The sequence below is a fragment of the Giraffa tippelskirchi genome, chromosome 12 (genome assembly GCF_054371585.1).
Source record: "Giraffa tippelskirchi isolate mGirTip1 chromosome 12, T2T-mGirTip1v1.2.pri, whole genome shotgun sequence".
Lineage (NCBI taxonomy): Eukaryota > Metazoa > Chordata > Mammalia > Artiodactyla > Giraffidae > Giraffa > Giraffa tippelskirchi.
Genome location: NC_137286.1, coordinates 37,961,358 through 37,981,061, shown reverse-complemented (window position 1 = coordinate 37,981,061; position 19,704 = coordinate 37,961,358). Strand labels below are relative to the sequence as shown.

Here is a 19,704-nt window from a genome sequence, read left to right as displayed (position 1 = left end):
CTGCTGAAGAAAAAGGGGAAGAAAGGTGAGGAAAAGTGGGGAAAAGGTGCCCGTGTGTGGTTGACTGCTGAGAAGTGTCTGTCTTCAGAGGACCAGGTGAGGAAGGACTTGGTGTGGAGAACTCAGTGTATAGCCAGTTTTTTGTGTGTGGTGTGGCCAAAGTACAGTGCTGCTCTTTGGCATGTGGTGCCCAGTTTTCCCAGCACCGTTTATTGACGGGACTTTCCTTTCCCTGGTGTATGTCCTTGGCTCCTTAATTCTTGTGAATTAACAAGAGTACATGCCCTTAGAACTTTTCTGGGTTCTCTATCCTGGGCCTCCGGTCTGTGTGCCTGTTTTTGTGCCAAGTCCACACTTCTTTATGGTAGCTTAGTAATGTAATGTGAAGTCCGGAAGTGAGATGCTTCCAGCTTGTTCTCCTTTCTCAGGTTTGCTTTGGCTATTCTGGGTCCTTCGTGGTTCCTCACACATCTTAAGATTGTTCTGTTTCTGTGAAAAATGTCATTGGAATTTAGGTTGTTGTTGTTTAGTCGCTCAGCCATGTCCAACTCTTTACAACCCCGTGGGCTGGCCTGCCAGGCTCCTCTGTGCATGGGATTTCCCAGGCAAGAATACTGGAGTGGGTTGCCATTTCCTTCGCCAGGGGATCTTCCCGACCAAGGGATTGAACCCTGGTCCCCCGCACCACAGGCAGATTCTTTACTGTCTGAGCCACCAGGGAAGCCCAAGGAAAGAAAGCTGTAGTGCATTCCACAAAAGACAATGGACCTAACTACTGGGACAGACTGCCAGACTCAAGTTACCAAGCTACCTGAAGCCAGCCTATTAACTGTTTTGAAACAATGCAAAAAGAAAGAATACAGGATCCTTACACATTTGCTCTTTATCTCCAACCTCTGACTGTGAGCCCCAACTATATGATCTCCTTGATTCTCCATGGCCGGGGCACAGTTCCTGAGCCTACTGTGTTCTCTACTTTGCCAGCTTCAGGATTAAAGCCATCTTTCTATTTCCTCCAAAAAATTTATTTCCACAAAGGTGTAAGGATCGTGTATTTTTCTTCCTCTTTGCATTGTTTCAAAACAGTCAATAGGTTAGTCTTCTGAAAAGAAGAAAACTTAGTTATCAATTCAGACTGTAGATGCTGCTGCTGCTGCTAAGTCGCTTCAGTCGTGTCCGACTCTGTGCGACCCCATAGACGGCAGCCCACCAGGCTCCCCCGTCCCTGGGATTCTCCAGGCAAGAACACTGGAGTGGGTTGCCATTTCCTTCTCCAATGCATGAAAGTGAAAAGTGAAAGTGAAGTCGCTCAGTCGTGTCCAACTCTTAGCAACCCCATGGACTGCAGCCTACCAGGCTCCTCCATCCATGGGATTCTCCAGGCAAGAGTAACAGTTAAAATAGAGGGGACTCAAAAGGCAAAAGAGAAAAAGAGAATTCTTATTTCACTGCAACATAAGCAATATCTTTAAATTTGCTGTTGTGGGAAATGGCCGCAAGGAGGCAGGATTTCTTCATGCCCTACTCCTGTTATTGCAGTAACCAGAGCCTTAGGGTTACTCCTAGTTCACTGTTATAAGTTAGAGTGACATGTACCAGAAGAAACCATCAAAAGTTGTGTCTCATTAATCCTTGTTGTTTTTTTTTTCAGTTAATGTTTATACTTTTTTTTGGAGGATAGTTTACTTACGTTTATGTGATTAAAACAAGACACGATATTACTACACTACCTAAGGGGCTTCTGAGGTGGCGCAGATGTTAAAGAATCTGCCTGCAATGCAGGAGATGCATATTCCATCCCTGGGTGGGGAAGATACCCCTAGGGAAGGAAATGGCAACCCACTCCAGTATTCTTGCCTGGAGAATTCCATGGACAGAGGAGCCTGGTGTGCTACAGTCCATGGGGTCACAAAGAGTTGGACACAACTTAGCGACTAAACAACAATAACAACAATCCTGGCCTAGATTCTTACAAAAAGCTGTGAATTGGTCTCTTCAGCCTTTGCATGTTCCACTCCCCTACACTTAGACACCCTTGGATGCCTCTTCCCAAGTGTCATTTTCTGCTCAAATATCTATAATAGTGGGACTCCATTGTCTGCTCTTCAGCATCCCTTTAGGCCCAAATCTGCTCCCCTAAGAGTCTGTTATGCTCCTAAAAGCTAGCTCACTCATCATTTGTTAAGTACACATATTGCTTTCTCTTCTTTGGAGCTTTGTTTATGCCTGAAAATGTTCTCTGTTCTGCATTACTACTGTTAAAAACCTTACCTATCCATTTCAAACATTATCCATGTTCATAATTCTAATTTCCTCCTACCATCTCCCCACTCACACCAGACGGCTCTTACTTGAGTTCTCTTAACACAGTGCACTCCTTTGACCATTTCCTTCTTGTTTGCCTTTAATTGTATGCTGCCTTCAACCATTTTTCCACTTTCAACTGGATTTTAACCCTACTTTTGAAAAGGGATTACATTGTCCTCAGTTTTGGACCATCCAAAATTTCCAGCACAATGCTTTGCAGGTCATGGACATTCAGCAACCTTCACGTTGTAGAGACAGTAACACCAAGTGGGAATGTATAAACTGTAGAGTCAGGTGGACAGGGATTCCAGTCTCAGGGAAATCTCTCAGTAGCTGTGAAATTTGGGCAAGGTAGTTAACTTATTTGAGACTCAGATTCATTTTCTATGGGCATAGCATTGTATCTGATACTCAGGAAAATACATGTAGACTTTAACATTAAGTATCTAATACATGGCAGTGGCAAGTGTTTGTTTCATAGAACTTTTCTTCTGGAATGCCTTTAATTCCTTCTAACTAAAGACATTTTAACTCTCTCTTTTTTAGTCTTACTCATGCTTACAATAATTTGCCAGCAAGGCAAAATTGGCACAAAGAAAGCCATTTTATAGGTAGACCTGATATTGTATTTACAATAAGATCTATGTTTATTTTGAAAATACTGTGAAGTGAAAGTCGCTCAGTCATGTCCGACTGTTGGCAACCCCGTGGACTATACAGTCCATGGAATTCTCCAGGCCAGAATACTGGAGTGGGTAGCAGTTACCTTCTCCACGGGATCTTCTCAACGCAGGGATCTAACCCAGGTCTCCTGCATTGCAGGAGGATTCTTTACTAGCTGAGCCACCAGAGAAGTCCTGAAAATACTGTTCAGTTCAGTCGTTCAGTCATGTCCGACTCTTTGCGACCCCATGAACTGCAACACGCCAGGCCTCCCTGTCCATCACCACTCCCGGAGTCCACCCAAACCCATGTCCATTGAGTCAGTAATGCCATCTAACCATCTCATCCTCTGTCATCCCCTTCTCCTCCTGGCCTCCAATCTTCCCCAGCATCAGGGTCTTTTCAAATGAGCCAGCTCTTCGCATCAGGTGGCCAAAGTACTGTAGTACTTGTCAATTAAATAGATTCAGGTATATTTGTTGAGCACCTGTTATGCATCACTGTTGTAGGTATTGGGGATACTGCAGTGAATAAGATACAGCCCTTGCTCTCTACTTTCATTCTAATGTGTACAGTGACTCCATAGACATCTAAGAAGCATGGTGAAAAGCTTGTGTAAAAATGTGGCCATATCTGCTTTTCAGAATCCCAAACTCCATTTCTGGGTCATAAAACTCAACTGTTATGGCAGCTTTTGGGGAGTCCAAGAATGGTTACCCAGATTTTTATTAATCTTTTTTCTTTTGTAAATTGAAGTGTAGTTGATACACATTTGTTACTGAGCCTTACCACAGTAAAACCAACTACTAACACCTGGCTGTGGTAAAGGAAAGTGCAGCATTTATTGGAAGGCACCACACAAGGAGTCTGGGACAGCTACTGCTTAAAAAGCCTGCAATCGCCAATGGGCAAGGTGAGGGAGGTAAGCTAAAGGGTACATGACCAGCCCATGCATAATTCTCCGACTGGTTAATGGCGAGGTAACAGGGCGCGTCACAGGAGTTAACCTTAGAGTTAGGCATTGTCCTTAGGCATCATGGACTCAATGGACATGAGTCTGAGCAAACTCTGGGATATAGTGAAGGACCCGGAAGCCCGGTATGCTGCAGTTCAAGGGGTCACAGGTAGTCAGACTTGACTAAGCTGAACAATATTGACTTGACTAAGCTGAACAATATTAGGCTCCAGTAGACCTGGAGGCTATGTACTCTGGTCATGGAGTAGTGAACTAGTTACTTCCACCTGGGGGTTTTAGCATCGGTAAAACAACTCAGGAAATGTATATCAGCTGCTACTATCTAGGTACTTATCAGAGGAGTTAAAGCAGAGGATATGGGTGAGGGGGTCTGTCCTGGGAAGGCAGCATTTGGTTTTGCTTGGTTACACATTATATGTTACAGGTGTGCAATATCGAGATTCACAATGTTTAAAGGTATACTCCATTTATAGTTATAAAATATTGGCTATTCTCCGTGTTCTTGTAGCTTATTTTACACATAATAGTTTTTACCTCTTAATCTCCTACCCTATAATGCGCCCCCCTCTTCCCACTGGTAACCACTAATTTATTCTCTAGATCTGTGAGTCTGCTTCTCTTTTGTTATATTCAGTAGCTCCTCATATTTTTTAGATTCCATGTTCAAGTGATGTCATGCAGTATTTGTCCTTGTCAAACTGACTAATTTCACTTAGCATATGCAGGGTGTTTTGTTACCCAGGCTTTTAAAAGCTAGGACTCAAAGAAGCAATGTCGTGGAGGCAAGCTGAATATGTATTTTTTCCTCTGGTCAAAACTAAGGGTAAATCTTTAAGTCTGTGTGTGTGGCAGCTGGATCTGCGCTTTTTCTATTTCTATTTAACTAACCTAAAGTAGTTGTTAGGGAGTGAAAATTGTTCCTTGTTGGCACGTTGACAGGAACTCCCAAAAACTCCCAAAAACTCCCTTACTTTGCAGCCACTTAGGTGAGTCCTGTCGATGGCACAAGGGTGCTTAGTCCTCTGCGCCATCTGCTTCCTAGGAGCCCAGGTCGAGTATGCTGGACGCCCAGGTCGAGTATGGGGGCCGCCCCGGTGCGGGAGAAGCCCGGGGCGTGGGGGGCGTGGTTGGGGCGGAGCGCGAGGCGTAGAGGGCGTGACTGGAGCGTGGTGGGGGTGTAGTGGGCGTGGCCAGGGCGGAGTACGGGATATAAGAGGAGCTGGCCCAGGCGCGGCGAGCCCCAGTTTGAGTGCCCTGGAGCCTGCGGCATCTGGCTTTGGAGAGGGTCGACGTGCAGATTTCGAGAAGCCCGAGCCGTTGGCTGGCGCAGCATAAACCTAGCGCCGCCGCCGCAGCTCGAGTCCAGGTAAACGCGAGGGGAGGTCCCGCATCTAGGTACCTGCGAGGCGGTTGCACTCCCCGGGCCGCCGCCTCCGCTCGCCTCCTCCACCCTCCCGCGCCGGGGTCCTTGGCTTTCGGAGCTGCAGGCCGTAGTATGCCTGCGGCAGCCCCATCCAGACCTTGGCCTCGGCCCCCTCCCCGAACTCCTGCGTGCTCCGCGACGCCCGAAAGCGGCCAAAGCTTCCCTGAGGCAGCTCCCTGCTGCAGATCTCCCAGCTGAGCCAGGAGGCGAGCGCAGAGGAGAGAGAGAGTCATAGTGGCATCACCTGGGCGCCCACCTTCTGCGCTGGGAGGGGCGTTCCTGGCCGCACCCTTTCCAGCCACCAGCTAACTCGCAGAGGAAGGGGAATGGATGCTGTTTGAGTATTTTCAGTTGTCTGCAAAGCTGGTAGATGCTGTTGTTACCCGCCAAGTCGAAGGGTATGTACTTCCAGCAAGGCATTAAGTAAATCTGTTCTCTGGCTATGAGCGTGTTTTTTGTTAAAGTTTTTAATTTTTAATTTTGGCCATGCAGCGCAGCTTGTGGGATCTTCTGTTCCCCAACCAGGGATTGAACCCTGGCCTCTGGCAGTGAAAGCACTCAGTCCTAACCGCGGGACTACCAGGGAATTCCGTCCCTTTCCCCCCCGCCCTTTTTTTTTTAAGATGTAGATCATTTGCAGTGAATTTTGAGTGATGGTTTTAGTTATTGAATTAGGGTGGAATTAGTAGTGATGGGGAAAGAGTTCGCAGGGTAAAAAAATAGAAATACTAATAATAATAGAAAAAGAGAAGGAGGAGAAGAAATAATTTTTCTTTGGTGTTCATTACTTGCCAGGCACAGTTTTAAGCTCTTCTATTGATTCGTTTACTTGGATGGTAAGGATGGGAGTTTACTGAACTCCAAGATGGGCTGAAACACAAGTTGTGAGAATTGAGACATCTGGGAGGATGGATGGAGATGAATCATAGTGAAACAAGGGGATAAAGGGTGAACCAGGGAAAAGAAGGAAATCAGGAGAGTGGAAATTTGAAAAAAATTCTCGGGGTTGGGAATGGGGTATAGAGTTCAGAGTAGCTGATTTGAACATTGAGATTTTTGTTGTCAGGTAGGGGTAATTGGAGGATGAGAAAAGAAAGAAAAGATTTGAAGGGGGGTTGTACTCAGTGATAGTAAAGCTGGAAAACCGCAGGAGAAAACTGCTAAGATGCAGAGGAGAGGAAGATGGATCAGGCAATGCAGATAGGTTTGAGGGGATGTCAGGAAAACAAATTCAGAACATGGACTCGGTAGGGGGCAAACTAGGCAGGCATCATGAAAGTATCTACTGACCCGGCCTGGATGGAGCTCTGGCAGGACCACTGTAAGTGTTCCTAAGCCAGGGTAGAGTTGAGCTGTGGTTGGCTGGTGGGTGGGAGAGTTGGTTGACAATCATACTGGGAGGAGACATATAGGTGGGTTTGATTTATCTGCTTTTAACCCCTTGCTAGTTGTAAATGAGAGACCAGCTTTTTATGTGTGTGAAATGAGTATTAATTAGCAGCAGGTAGCTCTGACTCTTATTTTCTTAAACTGAGAGCATCAAAATTCCTTTTGCAATGACCTGCATTATCCCCAGGAAGCTGCATAACTCAAGTCCCCAAGCCTTGCTCCTTGTGCCGGGAGATTTAGTGGGGCTGACTGGCAAGCCCCTCAGGAAAGCCTATGGAGTTCAGTGCTGACACTGCATTTGGTGCCACTGTTTAAGCCATTTCACTGTGTGTAAAGTTCCATTCATTTACTCTAATGGGTACTTTCCGAAGCTTTTATGAGGTGGGCTCTTGAGCTTTCCTGTTCTCCCAGGGGTTGATGGAAAGTAGTTTGGAATAGATCCAAAAATCAGTAAGTGGAAGAAACTCCATAGCTGTCATTTTTTTTTTTACAGTCTTTTATTTTAAATTGGAGGATGATTACTTTACAATACTGCAACGGTTTCTGCCATACATCAACACGAATCCTCCATAGGTATACATATGTCCCCTCCCTCTTAAAAACCTCCCTCTCCATCCCACCCCTCTAGGTGTCACAGATTGGGTTCCCTGTGTCATACAGCGAATTCCACTGGCTATCTATTTTACGTATGTACAATGCTACTCTCTCAATTCTTCCCACCCTCTCCTTCCCCAACTGTGTCCACAAGTCTATTCTCTCTGTCTGCGTTTGCACTGCTGCCCTGCAAATAGGTTCATCAGTACCATCTCTCTAGATTCCTATATGTGTGTTAATATACAATATTTGTCTTTTTCTTTCTGATTTACTTCACTTTGTATGATAGGCTTTAGGTTCGTCCACCTCATTAGAACCGACTCAAATGCATTCATTTTTATAGCTGAGTAATATTCTGTTGTATATTTGTATCACAACTTCTTTATCCATTCATCTGTTGGTTGACATGTCCTAGCTATTGGACATGCTATAGGACATGCTTCCATGTCCTAGCTATTGTAAATAGTGCTGCAATGAACACAGAGGTACGTATCTTTTTCAGCTATGGTCTCCTCAGAATATATGTCCAGTAGTGGGATAGCTGGGTCATATGGTAGTTTTATTCCTAGTTTTTTAAGGAATCTCCATACTGTTCTCCATAGTGGTTGTATCAGTCTGCATTCCCACTAAGAGGGCAAGAGTGTTCCCCTTTTTCCACACCCTCTCTAGCATTTATTGTTTGTGGACTTTTTGATGATGACCATTCTGACCAGTTTGAGATGGTACCTCATTGAGTTTGGATTTGCATTTCTCTAGTAATGAGCAATGTTGAGCATCTTTTCATGTGTTGATTAGCCATCTGTATATATCTTTGGATAAATGTCTGTTTACGTCTTCTGTCCACATTTTGATTGGGTTATTTGTTTTTCTAGTATTGAGCTTCATGTGCTACTTGTATAGTTTGGAGGTCAGTTCTTTGTCAGTTGTTTCATTTGCTGTTATTTTCTCCAATTCTGAGGGTTGTCTTTCGCCTTGCTTATAGTTTCATTCGTTGTGCAAAAGCTTTTAAGTTTAATTAGGTTCCATTTGTTTATTTTTGTTTTTATTTCCATTACTCTAGAAGGTGGGTCATAGAGGATCTTGCTATGGTTTATGTCAAAGAGTGTTGTATCTATGTTTTCCTCCAAGAGTCTTATAGTTTCTGGTCTTACATTTAGGTCTTTAATACATTTGGCATTTATTTTTGTTTACTTTGTTTATTTTTGTTTGGTGTTTATGGTGTTAGGAAATATTCTAATTTCATTCTTTCACACTGCCCAGTTTTCCCAGCACCTCTCACTGAGGAGACTGTCTTTTCTCTATTGTATATTTTTGTGTTCTTGTCAAAGATAAGGTGCCTATAGGTGGGTGGATTTATCTCCAGGCTTTCTATTTTATTCCATTGGGCTGTATTTCTATTTTTGTGCCAGTACCATACTGTCTTGATGACTGGAGCTTTGTAGTGAAGTCTGAAGTTAGAAAGGTTAATTTCTCCAGCTCCATTCTTCTGTCTCAAGATTGCTTTGGCTATTCAGGGTCTTTTGTGTTTCCATGCAGATTGTGATATTATTTGCTCTAGTTCTGTGAAAAAATACCATGGGTACTTTGATAGGGATTGCATTGAATCTATAGATTGCTTTGGGTAGGATAGTCATTTTCAGAGTATTTATTCTTCAACCCAACAACATGGTATATCTCTCCATTTGTTTGTTTTGTCTTTGATTTCTTTCATCAGTGTCTCAGAGTTTTCTGCATACAGGTCTTTAGTATTTTTTTAATTAATTAATTTTAAAATGAAACAAAGATGAATATTTGTAATGATAAAAGGAACAATTCACAAATAAGGTAGACATCATAAACCATCAGACAGCTAACAACAAAGAAACAAGGATACACAAAGCAAAAATCAGAAGAAATATAAAGGAAAAGAAAAAAATATACAATCATAGACATACATATTATCATTTTGCTGAGAATATTTTATCAAGTACAGAAAAAAGTAAGAATAGAAGCATCTTGATGATGTCATTAATAATTTAAATATAATGATTTCTATTTATATTAATCTTATATCCTACACAAATAAATTTCAAATTTTGTATCTCATACATTGTTATTAGGTGTCCATAGGGCATTTAGAAAAACTAGCAAAAAGATAAGCATGACTAAATTTGAAAATGTGCAATTCTTTTTTTTGTAATTCATTTATGCCGGTACACATATATTGGTTTTGAAATTTCCATTATAGGTTATTGCAAAATATTGACCACAGTTCCCTGTGCTATACAGTTAACTTTTGTTCCTTGTTACATATCTATTTTTTTAATTAGAAATATAGCATTCTATTCATAGTGAGTCAAACAAGTAGAATCAAAATGTCATAAATTTTTTAGTTAGGCAAAAGTTCATAAATTTTCTAAATATATATATTATACATATTATTTATATGTATACAAGAGCTTTTCTACTCTGCTTGATAAAGTCTTGAGAAAGAACATCAAAAAGAAGAGATGGAAAAATGGGAAAACAGAGTAAATGAAATGGGAGCACTGAATATGAAATAGAAAAAGTAAACCAAATTAGATAAAAGTAAAAGACCCTGATATAGTCCAGTGGCTTTTAAACATGGCTGCTCATTAGAAACATATCTGGAACTCTGCTGAAAAAAAAGCAGTATATGGGCATTTGTATTTTTCAAAAAATCCCAAGATAATTCTGATATGCATATGGATTTTAAAAAGTGATTACAAGTTTTTCTATTAAATGGTAGTTTTGGTGATACAGAATTCTGTTATTTTTCTGTTCACCAATCATGATACAGTGGTATTAAGTACGTAGTAGTTACATAATCACAATAGTAAAAGATGTTTATCAGTTTTCACAATCAATAGCCAGATAAAAAACAAATAATAATTACAATTGCACAGCATAATGGGAACATGTTTAACCTAACAATATAAAATAATTACATAAAATTTGGGGGGTCAAGCAGAGTGATGTGGTAAGTGAAAGTGCATATATGCACATGTTTTCATTTGCTCAGCTGGTCTGTTTTTTGGTTGGTGCATTTAATCCATTTACATTTTTCTTAATTGTTTTGGGTTTATTTTCTGTAGGTAGGTGTTTTCCTTCTCTGGTTTCCTGCCTAGAGAAGTTCCTTTAGCATTTGTTGTAAGGCTGATTTGGTGGTGCTGAATTCTCTTAACTTTTGCTTGTCTGGACAACTTTTTATTCCTCCATCAAATCTGAAGGAGGGTCTTACTGGGTAGAATATGCTTGGCTGTAGGCTCTTCCCTTTCATAGCTTTAAATATATCATGCCTTTCCCTTCTGGCTTGTAGAGTTTCTGTTGAGAAACCAGCTGATAGCCTGATGGGAGTTCCCTTGTATGTTATGTGTGGTTTTTCCCTTGTTGCTTTTAATATGTTATCTCTGTCTTTAATTTTTGTCAGTTTGATTACTATGTGTCTCGATGTGTTCCTCCTTGGGTTTATCCTGCCTGGAACTCTCTGTGCTTGCTGGAGTTGGATGACTATTTTCTTTTCCATGTTAAGGAAGTTTTCAGCTGTTATCTCTTCAAATATTTTATCAGGTCCTTTCTCTCTTCTCCTTCTAGGACCCCTATAATGTGAATGTTGGTGAGTTTAATGTCCCAGAGGTCTCTTAGACTTTTCCTCATTTCTTTTCATTCTTTATATTCTGTTCTGTGGCAGTGATTTCTACCATTCTGTCCTCCAGGTTATTTATCCATTCTTCTGCCTCAGTTATTCTGCTGCTGATTCTTTCTAGTGTATTATTCACCTTGGTTTGTTTGTTCTTTAGTTCTTCGAGGTCTTTGGTGAACTTTTCTTGCATCTTCTCAACCTTTGCGTCCACTCTTTTTCTGAGGTCCTGAATCATCTTCACTATCGTTATTCTGAATTTTTTTTCTGAAAGGTTGCCTATCTCCATTTCATTTAACTGTTTTTCTGGCGTTTTATCTTGTCCCGTCATCTGGGACATAACTTTCTGCTTTTTCATTAGATTCAGTTCAGTTCAGTCGCTCAGTCATGTCCGACTCTTTGCGACCTCATGAACCGCAGCACGCCAGGCCTCCCTGTCCGTCACCAACTCCCTGAGTCCACCCAAACCCATGTCCATCGAGTCGATGATGCCATCCAGCCATCTCATCCTTTCTCGTCCCCTTCTCCTCCTGCCCTCAATCTTTCCCAGCATCAGGGTCTTTTCCAGTGAATCAGCTCTTCGCATCAGGTGGCCAAAGTATTGGAGTTTCAGCTTCAACATCAGTCCTTCCAATGAACACCCACGACTGATCTCCTTGCAGTCCAAGGGACTCTCAAGAGTCTTCTCCAACACCACAGTACAAAAGCATCAATTCTTCGGTGCTCAGCTTTCTTTATAGTTCAACTCTCACATCCATACATGACCACTGGAAAAACCGTAGCCTTGACTAGATGGACCTTTGTTGGCAAAGTAATGTCTCTGCTTTTTAATATGCTATCTAGGTTGGTCATAACTTTCCTTCCAAGGAGTAAGGGTCTTTTAATTTCATCATTATGATTACCTTTCTGTAATGTGGTTTTTGTATTAGTTGCTGTGGGACTGTGGTTCTTGCTTCTTCTGTCTACTCTCTGATAGAGGATGTTAAGAGGCTTGTGTGAGCTTCCTGGTGGGAGGCACTGATGGTGAGAAAAACTGGGTCTTGCTCTGGTGAACAGGGTCTCAGTAAAGTTTTAACCCAATTATCTGATGATGGATGGGGTTATGCTCCCTCTGTGGTAGTTTTTTGGTCCTCAGGGACCTAGCCTCAGGTCTGTGAGCTCTGTGGTTGGGTTAGTAGCAGTCTACAAGAGGGTTTACACCAAGGGGGATCTTCCAAGACTGGTGTCCCATCCCTGTTGTGAGCCCTTGCTAACCCACACCTCCACAGGAGACCCTCCAACACTAGCAGGTAGTTTTGGTTCAGTCTCCTGTGGGGTCTGAACTATACAAGAAAAAATCTTAATGACCCACATAACCATGATGGCATCACCGACTCAATGGACATGAGTTTGAGTGCGCTCCGGGAAATGGTGAAGGGCAGGGAAGCCTGGCGTGCTGCAGTCTATAGGGTCGCAGAGTTGGACACGTCTGATCAACTGAACAGCCTGTGGGGTCGCTGCTTCTTTCCTCTGAGTCTTGGTGTGTGCAAGTTTTATTTTTGCCCTCCAAGACTGGAGTGTCTGTTTTCCCCAGTCCTGTGGAAGTCATGTAATCAAATCCTGCTGGCCTTCAAGGTCAGATTCCCTGGGGATTCCCAGTCCCTTTGTCCGATCATTAGGCTGGGAAGCCTGACCTGGGGTTCAGAACCTTCCCAACAGTGGGAGAACTTCTTTGGTATTATTATTCCCCAGGTTGTGATTCACCCACCCTGCGGGTATAGGCCTTGATTTTATTGTGATTGTGCCCTTCCTACCGTCCTGCTGTGGCTTCCTCTTTGTCTTTGGATGTGGGGTATCTTTTTTTTTGGTAGGTTCCAGTGTCTTCCTGTGGATGGTTGTTCAACAGCTAGTTGTGATTTTGGTGCTCTTGCAGGAGGAGAGTGCAAGTCCTTCTACTCCACCATCTTGAACTGGAAGTCTACTCCTAAGAATTTTATTCTTTTTGTTGCAATGGTGATGGGATTGTTTCCTTAATTTCTTTTTCTGAGTGTTCATTGTTAGTGTATAGGAATGCAAAGAGTTTCTGTGTATTAATTTTATATGCGACTTTACTATATTCATTGATCAGTGCTAGTAATTTTCTGGTGGTATCTATAGGGTTTTCCATGTAAAGCATTACATCATCTATGAACAGTGAGAGTTTTACTTCTTCTTTAACAATATTGATTCATTTTATTTCTTTTTCTGTGGCTAGGACTTCCAAAACTATGTTGAATACTAGTGGTGAGAGTGGGCACCATTGTCTTGTTCCTGATTTTAGAGAAAATGCTTGCTGTGTTTCATTTTCATTTCATGAGTAACTAAAAAAAAAAGCACAATTTATCAAAATATCCTAATATTGATGGCCTCATTTTAACAGCAGAGACGTGAAAAGAGGGCTTTCACCATTGAGAATAATGTTTGCTGTGGATTTACCATATATGGCTATTGTTTTGTTGAGGTATATTCCTTCTATGCCTACCTTCTGGAGAGTTTTTTTTTAAATCATAAATGGGTGTTAAAGTTTGTCAAAAGCTTTCTCTGCATCTATTGAGATGATCATATGGTTTTTATCTTTCAATGTGTTAATATGGTGTATCACATTGATTGATTTGCATATATTGAAGAATCCTTGCATCCCTGGGATAAACCCCACTTGATCATGATGTATGATCCTTTCAATGTGTTGTTGGATTCTGTTTGCTAGAATTTTGTTGAGGATTTTTGCATCTATGTTCAGTGATACGGGCCTATAACTTTCTTTTTCTGTGGTATATTTGTCTGGTTTTGGTATCATAGATTGAGTTTGGGAGTTTTCCTTCCTCTGAAATTTTCTGGAAGAGTTTGAGCGGGATAGGTGCTAGCTCTTCTCTAAACTTTCAGTAGAATTCACCTATGAAGCCATCTGGCCCTGGGCTGCTGTTTGTTGGAAGATTTTTTTATTACAGTTTCCATTTTCATGTTTGTGACTGGTCTGTTCCTATTTTCTATTTCTTACTGATTCAGTTTTGAAGGTAAAACTTTTGTAAAAATTTGTCTCTTTCTTTCCAGGTTGTCTATTTTATTGGAGTATAGTTGCTCATAGTATCTTATTGATCCTTTGTATTTCTGTGTTGTCTGTTATAACTTCTCCTTTTACATTTCTACTTTCTCTAACTTCTCCTTTCTCCATTTTATTGATTTGCATCTTCTTCCTTTTTTCCCCCCTTTTTTTCTTGATGAGTCTAGCTAACAATTTGTTAATTTTGTTTATCTTCTCAAAGCACCAGCTTTTAGTTTTATTGATCTTTGCTATTGTCTCCATTTCTTTTTCATTTATTTCTGCTTTGATCTCTATGATTTCTTTCCTTATACTAACTTTGGGTTGTTTTTTTGTTTGTTTTCTAAGTGCTTTAGGTGTAAGATTAGATTGTTTATTTGGTAGTGTTTCTTGTTTTCTTGAGATAGGTTTATATTGCTATAACCTTCTCTCATAGCATTGCTTTTACTGCATCCCATAGGTTTTGCATTGTTATGTTTTCATTGTTAATTGTTTCAATGCATATTTTGATTTCCTTTTTGATTTCTTCAGTGGTCTGTTGGTTATTCAGAAGCATGTTGTTTACTTCCATGTGTATGTGTTTTTTTTATAGTGTTTTTTTTTTTTTTTTTCCTGTAGTTGATGTCTAATCATACAGTGTTGTGGTCAGGGAAGATGCTGGAAATGATTTCAGTTTTTAAAAATTTACCATGGCTTGATTTGTGGCCCAGTATCTGATCTATCCTGGAGAATGTTCCATGTGCACTTGAGAAAAAAGTGGAATCTATTGTTTTTGGATAAAATAGTCTAGATATCGATTAGGTCCAACTAGTCCAGTGTATCATTTAAAGCCTGTGTTTCCTTATTAATTTTCTGTCTGGATAATCTGTCCATTGGTGTGAGTGGGGTGTTAAAGTTCCCCTGTTATTGTGTTACTGTCGATTTCCCCTTTCATAGTTGTTAGCATATTGAGATGCTCCTACGTTGGGTGCATTTATATTTATAATGGTTATATCTTCTTGGATTGATCTCTTGATCATTATGTAGTGTCCTTCTTTGTGTCTTGGAATGGTCTTTAAAGTCTTTTACCTGAGATGAGTATTGCTACTCCTCTTTCTTTTGATTTCCATTTGCATTGAATGTCTTTTTCCAGCCCCTCACTTTCAGTCTGTATACATCCCTAGGTCTCAGGTGGGTTTCTTGTTAACAGCATATATAGGGGTCTTGTTTTTGTATACATTCAGCCAATCTGTGTCTTTTGGTTGAAGCATTTAGCCCTTTACATTTAAGGTGATTATTGGTATGTATGATACTGTTACCACTTACTTTATCATTTTGGATTTGTTTTTGTAGGCCTCTTTTTTTGTGTGATTCCTGTGTAGAGAAGTTCCTTTAGCATTTGTTGAAGAGCTGGTTTGGTGGTGCTGAATTCTGTTAGCTTTTGCTTGTCTGTAAAGATTTTGATTTTTCCTTTGAATCTAAATGAAATCCTTGATGGAAAAAGCAATCTTCCCCTTTCATCACTTTAAGTATGTTCTGCCATTCCCTTCTAGCCTGGAGAGTTTCTGTTGAAAGATCAGCTGGTAGCCTTTTGGGCTTGTATTCCCTTGTATGTTATTTGTTGCTTTTCCCTTGCTGCTTTTAATATTTTTCTTTGTATTTAATGTTTCTTAGTTTGATATGTGTCTTGGCATGTTTATCCTTGGTTTTATCCTGTATGGGACTCCTGGGCTTTGTGGACTTGGGTGGCTATTTCCCTGCCCATTTTAGGGAAGTTTTCAACTATAATCTCCTCAAATATTTTCTCATGGCCTTTCCTTTTGCCTTTCTCTTCTGGGACCCTTATGACTCGAATGCTGTTATGTTTACTGCTGTCCTGTAGGGCTCGGAGAGTGTCCTCATTATTTTTTATTCTTTTTTGTTTATTGTGCTCTGTTTCAGTTATTCCCGCCATTCTGTCTTCCAGCTCACTTATGCATTCTTTTGCCTCAGGTACTCTACTGTTGGTTTCCTCCAGTGAATTTTTTTTCTTAATTTACTTATGTTTAGTTGAAGGGTAATTGCTTTACAATATTGTGTTGTTTCTGCCGTACATCAACATGAATCAGCCATAGGTAAACATATGTACCCTTCTGCTTAAAAACCTCCCTCCCACCCCTCACCCCATCCCACTCCTCTAGGCTGTCATAGAGCCCTGGTTTGAGTTTCCTGAGTCATACAGCAGATTCCCACTGGCTGTCTATTTTACATATAATAGTATGTATGTTTCCACACTACTCTCTCCATTCATTCCACTCTTTCCTTTCCCATGCCCCTTTGTTCCTAAGTCTGTTCTGTATGTCTTTGTCTTCATTGCTGACCTGCAAATAGGTTCTTCAGTATCATCTTTCTAGATTCTCTATATATGTGTTAATATACAGTGTTTGTTTTTCTCTTTCTGACTTACTTTACTCAGTATAATAGGCTCTAGGTTCATCCACTTCATTGCTGCTACTGCTAAGTCGCTTCAGTCGTGTCCGACTCTGTGCGACCCCATGGACGGCAGCTCACCAGGCTCTGCCGTCCCTAGGATTCTCCAGGCAAGAATACTGGAGTGGGCTGCCATTTCCTTCTCCAATCCACTTCATTAGCACTGACACAAATGCATTCCTTCTTTATGGCTGAATAATATTCCATGGTATACATGTATCACAACTTCTTTATCCACTCCTCTGTTGATGGAGGTTTAGGTTCCTTCCATGTCCTAGCTGTTGCAAATAGTCCTGCAATGAACACTCGGGTACATGTGTCCTTTTCAACTATGATTTCTTCAGTGTATTTTTTATTTCAGTTATTGCATTGTTGATTGTTTATTCTTTAATTCTTCAAACTCCTTGTCAAACATTCCTTGCATCTTCTCTATCTGTGCCTCCATTTTCTTTCCAAGATTTTGGATCATCTTTACTTTAATTCCTCTGAATTCTTTTTCCGGGAGATTGCCTATTTCCTATTCATTTGGGTTGGGGAAGGGTTCTTTATTTCTCAGTGCTTCCATTTGTTAGTTTCCAATTGAAAGCAGAAAAGAGACAATTATAATCACTGATCATTGATGAGAGTCTTTTCCAAACTCACTTTATTTGAAATTTCTGGTACCATCACCACTAGGATCATCCTCACCATTAAGATTAAAAAATCTCTTTCAGATAAATTTTCCCAAGAACTTGTCATGGTGTTATCTCCTAATTCATGTGTTAACAAACATCTTTTTGCATTGAAAAGAGAAAGTGCCAGGATAATCAATATTGCATTCATTATGCAAATAAAAGTTTTATAGAGATAAGGTTTGTATGGAGATGAAATTAACTGTGACAGTTCTGGAGGAGTTTTACAGGAAAAGAAGATCAACATGTTAGGTCTTCAGTTGCTATCTTCACTGATGTGTACACTATTGGACAAAATGAAATCCCTATGTGCCCAGGCTCAGTGGAGGAATGTTTATTGAGCCATAGAAATTTGAGTAGGGCATGTCTCTAGGGTTTATGACAGCCCATTTTCTTTTCTCAGTGTGAGGATGAATGGGTCCATTCTTGTCTAAATTGGAAATCATGATAATTGTTCTTTTTGATTCTTTGATTATTTACTTTTTGTATACTTGTTAAAAAGCTTGTATAGAAAAAATGTGTTACCTGTTCTAAAGTGAAGTGAAGTGAAGTGAAGTCGCTCAGTCCTGTCCGACTCTTTGCGACCTCATGGACTGTGTGTAAGCTACCACACTCCTCCGTCCGTGGGATTTTCCAGGCAAGAGTACTGGAGTGGGTTGCCATTTCCTTCTCCAAAGTAAGTTGCTATTATTCTTCAGGCCAGAGTAGACTATAACATTGTATTTTTTTTCAGATATTTATGGGTACAAGAAAAGGGATGGTTTTATATAGAGGGAGACCAGATCAAACTTAATTTACTGGATTCTTCAACAGAGGCTAAGATGTACAATCTTTTACTGCCCAAAAGTTCTATTTTCAAGCTTGATTTGCTTTTGAATGATTTTTGCAATGATAATACAGAAAAGTTATTTTGTATATTCACTTTTTTCTTATTTTACTCAAAGGAAACAGATGTCTAACAAAAGTGAGTTAAAAGCTAACATACAGCACAAAAAATAGCACTTAGCACAGCAAAGGGAACATTGGAAACAAAAGAGGAGAGGAAAAAGGATGACAAGGAGTGGAAAATGAAGGAAGAGGAGTGGAGAAAGATGAAAGAGGAGAGGCAAAAGAAGAAAGAGGAGAGAGAAATGAAAGACATAAGTACTGGGTGCTGCGGTGTTGTAGGGGGAAAGGAAAACCACTCGATTCTGAGAGGCTGGTCAAATGGATAAAGAGGAGCCTGTAAAAGAATGCCTTTACGATACCTAAATAAAATGAGTGATGTCTAACATACTGAGTAGTAAGGGCATTGCCATCTGCTGTGTACTGGTCAGGTACCACATAAATGGTAGATGCCCTTTGGTCTAGAGGTCCCCAACCCCAGGTTTACCCCAACCCCAGACTTGAACAGAACTCTGAAAAGGGTCTGTGATATCTCTATGTTTCAGGGTCTCAGATCCCTATGCTTGACTTGGGAATAGCAGTGTGCAGTCATGAGGCTTAAAGAAGTTAGTCTTATGAAACACTCAACAATACCTGGGATAGAGTTGCTCCTTAATAAGTGTAAAGAATCTGCCTGCAGTGTGGGAGACGTGAGCTCAATCCCTGGGTCAGGAAGATCCCCTGGAGGAGGAAATGGCAACCCACTCCAGTATTCTTGCCTGGAGAATCCCACAGACAGGGGAGCCTGGCCGGCTACAGTCCATGGTGTCGAAAAGAGTCAGACACGACTGAAGTGACTAACACTAGTAAGTGTTAGTGTCGTGGGAAGATTTTAGAAAAACGACTGGCCAGAACATGTTAGGAGGAAAACCGAAAATGATGCAGTGGACTACCATGATTTCCTGAGTGTATATTTGTCAGAGTAAATAAGAAGCCTGGGTCTGCTGAAGGGAGAGCTCTATTTCTCTCCCTTATTGAGAGTGGGGATAGTATAGCAGACCCTGCCATAGGAGACATGACATCTAGAAGAAATGTTAGTGATCTTCCTTTGAGGCCCCTCTTCATGTCAGGAAGGCAGCAGAGACCCAGAGTGGAAGTGGAACTTTTCTGCCTGCGAGACCTGAAATCCGGGACTCTGCTTTTTTTTTTTTCCTCATCTTTAGACAATTTAATAAGCACGCTATAATGGAAAAGTCATTTTTTCTAAATCTTCTCTCAGTTGCTTTCACTATTTCTAAAGAAATTATAAAGTATATTCTTTTTCTGTTATATTTGAAAATATTTTTTAAATTTTTTTATTGAAATATGATTGTTTTATAATGTGCCAATCTCTGCTCTACAGCAAAGTGACTAGTTATACGCATAAAGACATTCTTTTGTATATTCTTTTTCATTATGGTTTATCACAGGATTTGCATTATAGCTCCCTGTGCTATACATTAGGACCTTGTTGTTTATCCATTCTGAATGTAGTCGTTTGCATTTAGCAACCACGAGCTCCCAGTCCATCCCTCTCCCTCCCAGTTCCTCCTAGGAATCACAGTCTGTTCTCTTATGAGTCTGTTTCTGCTTTGTAAATAGGTTCATTTGTGCCATATTTTAGATTCCACA

General features: G+C 40.7%; 1 protein-coding gene across 5 annotated transcripts in view; it reads left to right on the top strand.

The window, feature by feature from the left end:
• The window catches only part of LOC145528333 (cytoplasmic dynein 1 intermediate chain 1-like), a 130,382-nt gene that overhangs the window by 67,050 nt on the left and 43,628 nt on the right, over positions 1-19,704 (top strand). The window contains exon 1 of one of the 5 annotated variants that reach the window (XR_014070298.1): positions 5,130-5,312. The exons of 3 other annotated variants lie outside the window; for them this stretch is intronic. The gene's annotated coding sequence lies outside the window, so the exon portion shown is untranslated. Of the gene's footprint in view, positions 1-5,129; positions 5,768-19,704 lie in introns of those variants that run through there. One more of the 5 variants, XR_014070297.1, reaches the window with a different exon arrangement.